The 11105-nt window shown below is 36.4% G+C and overlaps 1 protein-coding gene and 1 pseudogene across 2 annotated transcripts in view; one reads left to right on the forward strand and one right to left on the reverse strand.

Moving 5' to 3' along the window:
• The window catches only part of SGPP2 (sphingosine-1-phosphate phosphatase 2), a 254247-nt gene that overhangs the window by 28558 nt on the left and 214584 nt on the right, over positions 1-11105 (forward strand). The gene's annotated exons all lie outside the window — the stretch shown is intronic.
• LOC119472258 lies at positions 6214-6368 on the reverse strand (annotated as a pseudogene).

The following is an 11105-nucleotide window of genomic DNA, read 5'->3' on the forward strand; positions in this document are numbered from 1 at the left end:
CATGAACATGTAATGTTTCTCCATCTGTTTGTGTCCTCTCTTATTTCGTTGAGCAGTGGCTTGTAGTTCTCCTTGAAGAGGTCCTTTACGTTCCTTGTTAGTTGTATTCCTTGGTATTTTGTTCTCTTTGTGGCAATTGTGAATGGAAGTTTGTCCTTGATTTGGCTCTCTTTAAGTCTGTTGTTGGTGTATAGGAATGCTTGTGATTTTTGCACATTGATTTTGTATCCTGAGGCTTTGCTGAAGTTGCTTATCAGTTTCAGGAGATTTTGCGCTCTGACGATGGGGTCTTCTAGATATACAATCATGTTGTCTGCAAATAGAAACAATTTGACTTCCTCCTTTCCCATTAGAATGCCCTTTATTTCTTTTTCTTGCCTGATTGCTCTGGCTAGAACTTCCAGTACTATATTGAATAGGAGTGGTGAGAGAGGGCATCCTTGTCTAGTGCCAGATTTCAAAGGGAATGCTTCCAGTTTTTGTCCATTCAGTATGATATTGGCTGTTGGTTTGTCATAAACAGCTTATATTATTTTGAGATACGCTCTGTCAATACCTAGTTTACTGAGGGTTTTTAGCATAAAGCGCTGTTGAATTTTGTCAAAGGCCTTCTGTGCATCAATTGAGATAATCATGTGGTTTTTGTCCTTGGTTCTGTTCACGTGGTGAATTATGTTTATAGACTTGTGTATGTTGAACCAGCCTTGCATCCCTGGGATGAAGCCTACTTGATCATGGTGGATAAGCTTTTTGATGTGCTGTTGCAATCGGCTTGCCAGTATTTTATTGAAGATTTTTGCATCTATGTTCATCATGGATATTGGCCTGAAGTTTTCTTTTCTTGTTGAGTCTCTACTGGGTTTTGGTATCAGGATGATGTTTGTCTCATAAAGTGATTTGGGAAGGATTCCCTCTTTTTGGTTTATTTGGAATAGTTTCAGAAGCAATGGTACCAGCTCCTCTTTGTATATCTGGTAGAATTCGGCTGTGAACCCATCTGGACCTAGGCTTTTTTTGGGTGGTAGGCTCTTAATAGCTGCCTCAACTTCAGACCTTGTTATTGGTCTATTCGGGGTTTCAACTTCTTCCTGGTTTAGGCTTGGGAGGAGGCAAGTGTCCAGGAATTTAACCATTTCTTCCAGGTTTACTAGTTTATGTGCATAGAGTTGTTTGTAATAATCTCTGATGATGGTTTGAATTTCTGTGGAATCTGTGGTGATATCCCCTTTATCGTTTTTTTATTGCATCAATTTGGTTATTCTCTCTTTTCTTTTTTATTAATCTAGCTAGTGGTCTGTCTATTTTGTTGATCTTTTCGAAAAACCAGCTCCTGGATTTATTAGTTTTTTGAAGGGTTTTTTTGTGTCTCTATCTCCTTCAGTTCTGCTCTGATCTTAGTTATTTCTTGTCTTCTGCTAGGTTTTGAGTTTTTTTGATCTTGCTCCTCTAGCTCTTTCAATTTTGATGCTAGGGTTTCAATTTTAGATCTCTCCTTGCTTCTCATGTGGGCACTTATTGCTATATATTTTCCTCTAGAGACTGCTTTAAATGTGTCCCAGAGATTCTGGTATGTTGTGTCTTCACTCTCCTTGGTTTTGAAGAACATCTTTATTTCTCCCTTCATTTCATTGTTTATCCAGTCAACATTCAAAAGCCAGTTGTTCAGTTTCCATGAAGCTATGCAGTTCTGAGTTAGTTTCTGCATTCTGAGTTCTAACTTGATTGCACTGTGGTCTGAGAGGCTGTTTGTTATGATTTCCATTCTTTTGCATTTGCTGAGGAGTGATTTATTTCCAATTATGTGATCAATTTTAGGGTTGCTACCAGTTTCCTCTTCTGCTATCTTTGTCCCAGTAGGATGCCCACAAAATGTCAGTCTGTTCTCTCCTTTATGAGGTGACTCTTTGGATATACAGGGGTCAGGGAGCTGCCTGAGGAGACAGTCTGTCCTTTATTGGATCTCAAGTCCTGAGCTGTGAGCTCTGTTGTTCATTCAGAGTTGCTGGGCAGGTACGTTTAGGTCTGCTGCAGCAGAGCTCATAAACTCCCTTTTTTTTTTTTTCCCCCAGGTGCTCTGTCCCAGGGAGTTAGGGCTTTATTTATGAGTTTCTGTTATGCTGCTGCCTTTTTTTTCTTTCAGGGCTGCCCTGCCCAGTGAGGAGGCCGCCTAGCCACTGTCTGCCTGCAGAGGCTTTGCTGAGCTGCTGTGGGCTCCGCCCAGCTGCCATGTGATCTTCCCTGCAGTCCTGTTTATATGGGTGTAGTTAGAACTGCCTTGGCAATGGTGGCCCACCTCTGTTATGGCAGACTCTCTCTGTAGTGGCAGGTTGCCTCGGCAATGGCGGGCTGCCTCAGTGATGGTCCATAGTGGTGGAATGTCTCAGTAATGGCAGACGCCCCTCCCCCACAAAGCTGGACCGTCCTGGGTTCAGCTGTGCTTGCTGTGACACTCTCAACCCAGAGCGTTTTCAATTACTAGTTTTTTCTTTGTTGGCGGGGGCAGGGTGGGACCAGCCGAGCCTGACCACCTGGCTCCCTGACTCAGAGTCTTTTTTTGTTGTTGTTGAACAGTCCACTGTCTCCCAGTGTTCCAGTCACCTGTTTAAAATGCGCTGGGATCTCCCAAGCAGCGACTCGGCGGCGCTGAGATTCCTGGTGGTTTTTTTGCCTAGGAATCTCCTGGCCTGCCTTACTATTTCAGATGAATGGACGACTCTGCCATCTCAGGGCTCCAATTGCCAGCTAAGAGGACACCCGGACCAGTGTCTTTTGTACGGAGAACCACCATGCCAGGGCACAGGCAAAGCAGCTGCGTGGGCTGAAACAGCCGTGCCAGCAGAAACAGCTGTGCCGGTGGAAACAGCCGTGCTGGTGACCTGTGGGGCTCCTCCGCCTGGGAATCTCCTGGTCTGTGGGCAATAAAAATCTGTCTGGAAATGCAGCGTCCACTCACCCTCTGCACTTTCACTGGGAGCTGCAATCCTAAGCTGTTCCTAGTTGGCCATCTTCCCCCGATTCCCTATTACTACTTTTAAAACTACTTTATGATAATGAATCTTACATATGTAAATGGAAAAATTAGAACTGTAGCTCTCCAGATGGAAGCTACTCAGAACAGATGCCATCATCTAGATATATACCCTGGGGGAAGAGATATTAATCAAAATAAGGGATAATAATGTAGCTCCTAACTGGCTATAGCTGGTTTCTAACTTACAAGATAACTGACAAATATGGGGGAGTCAAAGCACATTTGGGAAGAAGCAAAGAGCTCCTGCTTCCAATAGTACAATTTTCAGGGGAGTGAGGAACATAGATACACCTTGTTTTATTTTAATTATTGAGTCAATTTATTTCTGGAAGTGAAATTGCTATCTCTAGAAACCTTGATATAGGCATAGCAATAAGGAAACACAGAGACCTTACAAAGAGCTCAGAGCACTAGTCTGATAGTTTTATAGGTTGATAAAACACCTAACCTAGGGAATATTTTTGAGCTAATATTATTTTCCTCAACGAATCTTTTTCCATTAAGTCTTTAGGGAGCTTTCAGTTTTTGTACTTCATAGACTGAGAATTGCTATTTTGTTGAACAGTCTTGGCAAACATATATATATATATATATGTATATGTTGCAGTTAGCTGGGAAGGAAAAACTTGAATGAGAAGTTCAGATAAATTCTTGCAAAGTTCAGCCTAATTTAAAAAATAAAATAAAAGCCAGGTATAAATTTTGCAAAATTTCTGCCAAATACTCAAATATTGAAATCACATTTAACTTTGACTTTTCTCTGAATATCTCTACAAATTCAAGGTACACTTGAAATTTAAGCAAGGTCAGTAAAAGAAACTGTAGTCCCAAGGAAGGCATTTGAGTTAGATTTATGTCAGATGATATTGGCCAAAGAAATTGTTTTTATGAAAGAGAAAACCTCAGTGATGTAAGATACTATGTTGTCATAAAATTCTATACCTGAACTCTGCCTCTTAGAGTTAAGATCCTTGCAGAACAGAAGAAAAAGAAGTAAAAAACAAACAAACAAAAAAAACTGTGATTTAGTAGAAACTGCAAATTGCCTGTGTTGAAGTTAGAGGTTAGCTCGCTTAAGAGATGCAGCATGAAATTATAAATGATGTAATGTGGTTTCAGACTCACGTTCATATCCAAAGGGAAATGAAGACATGAGCCCATTATGTTGATAATGAAGACATATCTTTCTTTACTGCAGATTTAGACTATGAAGATAATCTTTAGACTGAGATGGATAAAGGCACTATGTGAAGACAAGAGGATGCCCCAAAGAATAACTACTGTGATTCACATCATAAGGCCAAGACACATTTTATAGTAAAATATAAATGAACATTCAATGATACAGTATGTTATTTTTGATAATTAACAAAGTATTATACTCAAGAGCATGAAAACAAAAATAATCACAAATAGTCCAAAGGAAAGTACACATTAAAATGATAAATTGGATTTTGGTTTGAATTTATATATATTTAAAGTAAGTGGCTAAATTTTTTAAATGATGTGGCAATTCAGAATTGCCATATTTGGAAATGCCATATTTAAGATTTGCAAGCTGGAACAATTCCATAGGTTGATTTCATTCTGATAAGGAAGATTATAACTTAAACTCTGTCCTGCTAACACTATAATTACTATTGGCAGTGGACTGATATGGACACTTCCTTGCAAAATGCAGAGTTCTCAATTTCAAGTGTTAAAAATCTGAAGTGCTTAAAAGGAACTTTAAAGACGACAAATATTATTTATTCCTTTTGCCAACTCTATAAACTGTTGACCAGTCACAATGTTAACTGATTGCTAACACTTCAGCAAAATGTAGTATTAACTAGAACTATATGTCACAGGGCTTCAATGTCTTATTTCACTGAGGAGTATGAAGTAGGCTACATACTTAAGCGTATATGCTTTGCTTATACTTACATACTTACAGATATAAGTATATATACTTATATACTTTAATATTTTATATACTTATATACAACTTAGTTATATACTTAAGTATGTAAGTATATATACCTAAGTATATATATCTTATATAGCTAAGCTTATAAACTATGAAAACAGAGAAACCTGTAAGAGTCCTCCCTTCACAGTGACACTGTGAAAATTATTTCTAAACCCTCTGAGCCTAGATTCCTTCATTTATAGTCTAATACATGTATCTACTCTGTAGATATTAAAAAGATTAAATAACAGAGTACATAACAAGTGTCTAACCCATAAGATGTAAGTTTTGTTTTGTTTTGACAACCTACATAACAGAGAGAGAGAGACTCTCTAAAAGAAAATGATGTTTATTCAAGAATAAACATTGCAATGGGAATAAGCATGACATAGTAAACCAAGCACATATTCCCATTGATGCTAATCTTGAATAAATATCATTATATTTTAGAGAGCTCTGTCTGTTATTTAGATTGACAGTGTTATTAAATTTTGATGAGTAGATGGAAGTAGAGGACGTTATGTTAAATGAAATAAGCCAGGCACAGAAAGACAAATTTCTCGTGTGTTCATTCATTTGTGGAAGCTAAAAAGTAAAACAATTGAACTCATGGAGATAGAGGATAGAATGATGGTTTCCAGAGGCTGGGAAGGGTAGTGGTTAGGGGAGAGGGGAAGTAGGAATGGTTAGAGGGTACAAAAATATAGTTAGATAGAAAGGTAAGATTTTAGTATTTGGTAACACAACAGTGTGACTACAGTAAACACTTTATTGTATATTTAAAAATGACTGGTGGAATTGGAATGTTTGTAACACAAAGAAATGATAAACGCTTGAGGTGAGATGACCTATTTGCTCTGATGTGATTTTTATACACTTTATGCCTATATCAAAATATTTCATGTACCCCCAAAGATATGTGTGTGTATATATATATATATATAAAATATACTCATAAAAATTAAAAATGAATAATATCCTGTAAAAGTTATTTCAATATGACACAAATTTAGTAGATATAGTTTGGGAGCATAAATAGAACCTTTAAAATATTACATAGAAAATTTCTTCTTTTGAGGAAATAGATGGCCTAGTATGCTTATCCAAAGTAATCTTTGGAAATTTCTACGTATGAACATTGTTTGGCAAATAGAGTTCAATGGATTATTTATTTTTTTTTATTTTTATTTTTATTTTTATTTTTATTTTTATTTTTATTTTTAAAAGACCAGGGGAAAGTGCAAATGCACTTTCCACAAATTACGCAGTCGAGTTTCCCACATTTGGGGAAATCGCAGGGGTCAGCACATCTGGAGTGCAATGGATAAGCCTCGCCCTGGGAAAACCACCTTCGTGATCGTGGCATCTCCCCTGCCAGGTAAGTATGGATTATTTATTTTCAATAAAAGTTATTACTCAAAGGATAATAATACTGAATTCACTTATTTATTGGTTGACTTATTCATGCATATATTCACTCATGTATTCAACAATCGCATTCCCTCTATCTGGAATCTGAACCAAGAAACCCAGAGGGAAATTCTAGCCTGTGGGAGGCACTTGAGCTGGAAGGTCATTTAGATCAAGGCTAAGATGGCTAAATTGGGCCCAGTAGGAGATGAAAAAGCAAAGGATGCTTGAGAGGAGAGGGCAAAAGTGAGAATAAAGTGAATGAAAGCAAGAAATAGAGTCACATGGAGATGAGGTTAGCAAGGCCCTGAGGAGATGGGAATAAGGCCTTGGCTTAGAAATGTTTCTGTTCCTACACCCATGCACTGTGATGCCCTAAGTTTCTGGGAAGTTTATCAATGGATTATTTATTTTAAATAAAAGTTCTTACTCAAAGGAGAATAATAGTGAATTCATTTATTTGTTGGTTGATTTATTCATACCTATATGCTCTAAATTTTTGCCACATCCCTCCCCATTTTACCTACTTTAGTTTGTGAGGGGGTTTCTGTGCCTTATGACTGAAAGAACCTGGTACATAGTAGACACTATAAAATGTGTCCTTTGGACCTAATAACTTTCTTGGATTTTCTTTTGACTCAAGGTGAAATCCCTCTCTTGGAGATATCCTAGTAATACAAAGATTTCTTATTCTAGTGAGTTAGAAGGATCAGAAAAAAAAAAAAAAAAGAGTGGGAGAGGTACTGGTAAGGAACTTGATTTTTGGTATCACGAGTTCACCTGTCTCCTTGTTGAGTTTTCTGGTTGGCAAATGGACATGATGGAGATGGGACCAACATTCAATTAGATACCTTACTAGCATGTCATTATGTATCTAAATAACAAGATCATTTAGAGACATGCTATCTGCTTACATTTTGGAGGATGAAGAGATGCCTAGTGATGGCTCAGCAAGATGGCATAAGACAATATTCATTGTTACCACTCTGACTTTGTATGATTCATCAGTTATATGGTAGTTTTTTAACCTTTCTACTGTGATATATCATGGATATATCATATGCTATGCTGGATTGACGTAATCATACTTTTTGACTATTAATATGACTTTTTTGTTAACTTTTAAGTTCAGGGGTACATGTGCAGGTTTGTTAATAGGTAAACTCGTGTCATGGGGGTTTGTCCAGGTACTAAGCCTATTACCCATTAGTTATTTTTCCTGATCCTCTTCCTCCTCCCACCCTCCACCTTCTGATAGGCCCAATGGGGGTTGTTCCTCTCTATGTGTCCATGGTTCTCATCACTTAGCTCCTAGTTATTAGTGAGAACATGCAGCGGTATTTGGTCTTCTGTTTCTACATTATTTTGCTAAGGATAATGGCCTCCAGCTCCATTCATGTTATTCATATGACTTTTTAAAAAATCCTAGACTCTGTAAAAGATACTATTTTAGGCTAATGCACAGGAATGTCAGCACAGAACTGCAGAGGTTAGTTAGTTAATGGAGGCTGAAACTCCACACCGCTCATGAAGCATGGTATCTAAGAGTTGCAGCAAATTATCTATGAAGTTTCAACATTGAGCTATAGAAGATAAATATTTTATGCAATTGCAAGGTAAGATTAACTCTGCAGATATTATTTATTACCTTAAAATATTTGATGCTTTATTTATTCCTCAATAGCTATTATTGTTTACTAAATATTACTATTATTAAGGGATAAAGTATTATATGTAATAATAACTATTAAAGGTCATTATGCATGTTATAAAGTACTATATATAACAATTAAAATATTTATTATTCATATAGTCAAATAAAGTTCTACTCCATTTATAATATATAGTGCTATGTAATAATAACAATTATTTCAAAATATTTGGAAAGTATAGGAAATAGAAAAAAAGACAAAAATCCCTTTATTCCACTTCTTTTGTTGATATTTTCGTCTATTTCCTTTTGGTCTTTTTTTTATACAGAAGTTATGCTATTGTTGTCATTTTCTTTGGTTATTATCAAAAGCATCTAGAGTTTTGCATCCTGCTTTTTAAAGATAATGTTATAGCCATAGTGTTTTCCAAGTTTTTTAAATAAAATGTTCATAATTTTTATCATGGTACAATACAGCTGACCCTTGGACAACATGGATTGGAACTGTGCAGGTCTACTAACTAATACACAGATTTTCTTACACCTATGCCACCCTAAAGCCAGCAAGACCAACCCCTCCTCTTCCTCCTCCTCCTCAGCCCACTCAATGTGAAGACAATGAGAATGTAGAATTTTTTGATGATCCATGTATTATTCTATTCTCATGCTGCTGATAAAGGGGAAATTTATAAAGGAAAGAGGTTTTGTGGACTCACAGTTCCACATGGCTGGGGAGTCCTCACAATCATGGCAGAAGACAAAGGAGGAGCAAAGTCATGTCTTACATGGTAGCAGGCAAGAGAGTATGTGCAGGGGAGCTTCCCTTTGTAAAACCATCAGATCTCATGAGATACTGTAACAAGAACAGCATGGGAAAAAAACACCCTTGTTATTCAATTACCTTCTACTGGTTTCTTCCCACCACATGTGGCAATTATTACAATTCAAGGTGAGATTTGGATGGGGACACACAGCCAAACCATGTCAATCCATTTCCACTTAATGAAGAGTAAATATATTTTCTCTTCATTGTGGTTTTCTTAATAACATTTTCTTTTCTATAGCTTACTTTGTTATAGAAGTATAGTATATAATATATGTAACATACAAAATATATGTGAATCAACTGTTTATGTTATTGGTAAGGCTTCTGGTCAACAGCAGGCTATTAATGGTTAAGTTCCAGGGGAGTCAAAAGTTATATGCATTTTCAGTTGTGCCAGGGGTGGGCAGCTCTAACTCTTGTGTTTTTCAAAGGTCAACTGAATTTCATTGTATGATTGCAGCACATTTCATCTATCATTTCTAACTGCACATTTTTCTTTCTAAATAATTTTTATGCTTTTTCTTGGAGTATTTTTAGTGAGTCTTCATTAGAATGTAGGAGTATCTTCCTATTATCTATATTTTACTCCTTTAAGTCTGCTTAGTTATTTTAAATAGTCATTTGCTATAAATCTTTTAAATTCATATGAGATTTAAATATTTCCACTTCCGATGCAATGGAACTTACTAAAGAATGCAAAACAGTAACTATACTGAGGCTGTGATCACTCTTGGAGACCCAGTCACTATTGCTAAGAGTATTTTTGTTTTTGGAGGCTGTCCTCCTAGAACTGGGAAAAGGAATCTAGTACCAACATTTGAAATATTTTCCCTGTTGGTGCTTTGCTTAAACTTTGTCAGAGTTTTCAATAACAAAAGTGACAAGTCAAACAATATTGAAACACTTAAGAAAATCTAATAATCTGCCCTCTACTTCTGTTGAATCCCTCTTGCACTCCCCAGGATAACTGATGTTAACATTTTGCTGCACAAGTTTCTTTCTCAATGCTCATGTTAATATATATCATAAATATATGTATGTATATACACAGAGTTCATTTTTGAAAATGAAATTACATCACATCCCTGTTCTACAATGTCTTTTTCACATAGTAATATATCATGGGCATCTCCATAGTCAAAATGTACACCTAACATCATTTTTAATAGCTGCATTAGGCCAGGTGCAGTGGCTCATGCCTGTAATCCCAGCACTTTGGGAGGCTGAGACTGGCAGATCACCTGAGGTCAGGAGTTTGAGACCAGCCTGGCCAACATGGTGAAAGCCTATTTCTACTAAAAATACAAAAATTAGCTGGGCATGGTGGTGCATACCTGTAATCCCAGCTACTTGGGAGGCTGAGGCTGAGGCAAGAGAATTGCTTCATCTCAGGAGGTGGAAGTTGCAGTGAGCCAAAATTGCGCCATTGCACTCCAGTCTGGACAACAAGAGAGATTTTATCTCAAAATAAAATAAAACAAAACAAACAAACAAAAAAATAGCTGCATTATAGTACATGTTATTGATGTGGCATAATTTATTCAGCCATTTCTTCACATGGACGTTGGGTTGTTTAGATGTGGAATTCTTTTGTCCTTGTAAATAAACATTCTTAAACACTTATTATTATATATTGGTTTTTATTTCTATAGGATACATAATTCCAAGTGGAATCCTTAAATCATATGAGGATTCTAATTTTTAGTAGATATTTTCAGGTTAGTTTCACAAAAGACTTCAGCAAGTGACATTAGATTGCTAGTTTCGGCCCCACCCTCAACATTAGATCCTGTTGCTCTTAATAGACAATCTGAAGTTAAAAAATTATCTTGCTTAACTTGCATTTCCATGCTACAAATGGAGCTATTTATGTTTTCAAGAGTTTCTTGATAATCTGAATTTTTTCTTCTATAAATTGCCCATACTTTCATTCTTTTTTTTGTCTTTTTCTTAAGGCTTAGCAGGAGGACTTTGTAGTAGGAGGAAATGACACTTGGTCTGTCACATAAAATGCAATTATTTTGCTCCAATCCACCATTTGCTCTTCAATTTTATGCATGACAGACATCTTTACCAACATAATTTTTAAAAAATGAGTATGGAATTTTATTGTTTGGGGGTGCATTTTAGACAGAAAGTAAATTATGCCAATATCATGTATTCAGTTATTTATTTATTTATTTTATTTTTTTTCCCATTTATTTAATTTATTGCATTTTAGGTTTTGGGGTACATG

The sequence above is a fragment of the Cebus imitator genome, unplaced genomic scaffold (genome assembly GCF_001604975.1).
Source record: "Cebus imitator isolate Cc_AM_T3 unplaced genomic scaffold, Cebus_imitator-1.0 Scaffold91, whole genome shotgun sequence".
NCBI classification, from domain to species: domain Eukaryota; kingdom Metazoa; phylum Chordata; class Mammalia; order Primates; family Cebidae; genus Cebus; species Cebus imitator.